This window comes from Wasmannia auropunctata, unplaced genomic scaffold (assembly GCF_000956235.1).
Source record: "Wasmannia auropunctata unplaced genomic scaffold, wasmannia.A_1.0 LD335163.1, whole genome shotgun sequence".
NCBI classification, from domain to species: Eukaryota; Metazoa; Arthropoda; class Insecta; order Hymenoptera; family Formicidae; genus Wasmannia; species Wasmannia auropunctata.
The window spans coordinates 136,792-137,870 of record NW_012027727.1 but is presented as its reverse complement, the minus strand read 5'-3'; the positions used below and the strand labels follow the sequence as shown (position 1 = coordinate 137,870).

General features: G+C 27.8%; 1 protein-coding gene across 1 annotated transcript in view; it reads right to left on the bottom strand.

Moving 5' to 3' along the window:
- Positions 1-1,079, bottom strand: part of LOC105457714 (BRCA1-A complex subunit Abraxas-like) — a gene marked incomplete at its 3' end in the record, with an annotated part of 31,471 nt that overhangs the window by 2,014 nt on the left and 28,378 nt on the right. The window lies entirely within an intron of this gene.

Below are 1,079 nucleotides of genomic sequence, written 5' to 3'. Positions count from 1 at the left end.
GAAATATCATATATAATAGTAAAAAATAAATATTTATATTATAATCTCTTTTTATATTTGCAGGGATGTTCACCACCCAAATGTAAAGTCTATCTTAACTATGTTGTGAAAAATTTCCCGATACCGGGCATACTTTGCGGAGATTATTACAGGTTATATTTAAAAAATTTTTTAATTAAACATTTCTTTTTGTCTTTTAATGTATAATTAAAAAATACAAAAATATACTTAATTATCAAAAAGTTCTTACATTAATGAAAATAGAATATAGTTTATATAATGTTGCAAAAGATTCTAAAATATCTTATTTTTTCATATGCAGAAAATTAACCGAGACGTGTTTTCCAAAACTCTCGCCGAGAAAAGTACGGATCTATGAACTATACTGTGTACACTTAGGGTTGACTACGTCGACATGCGTCCTGGAACATTCCCGCAGACTGGCAGCCACAATCTGGGAAGTTACCGGGGTGCCGAACAATCTTGCGGATATATTCTAAAATTGCATTCCCTCGAGTACAAAATTTCAATTGAATAATTTTAATTTGTCTAGATTTTATGAATTTCGGTAGTTCTCGAATTCCAATATTGAACTTCCATCTTTAATTTTAAATTCTCTAAGTATCTTTTAAAGGTATTTGAATTTCTATGATATTTAGATTCCTAGACTCTTCCTTACATTTTTAAATCATCGCTTTTCATAATAGGTATTAGTTTTCTTTCTTTCTCTTTTTGGCTGCAGGCCAAATCGTAAAACTGTTTTCTTTCAAAATACGAAACGAATACTTCTAGAGAAATGTACAATTCCAATTGCGACATTTCAAAAATTTAATATTTCCATATTAATCAATATGAAATAAGATGATGTCAATAACAATAACGGGGAAACTTATTTATTTTGCTTAGTCTTATCTTAAGGTTAGATATATCCCTGTTTGCAGTCGAAGAATTAACTAGGATATTATGAATTATGTAATTATTCATTAAATGTTTATGAATTGTTTTATTTATACAACACAAAATGAAGTAACGATCATTTTGCGTTCTTTATTTACAAAATATCTTTAATAATATGCATA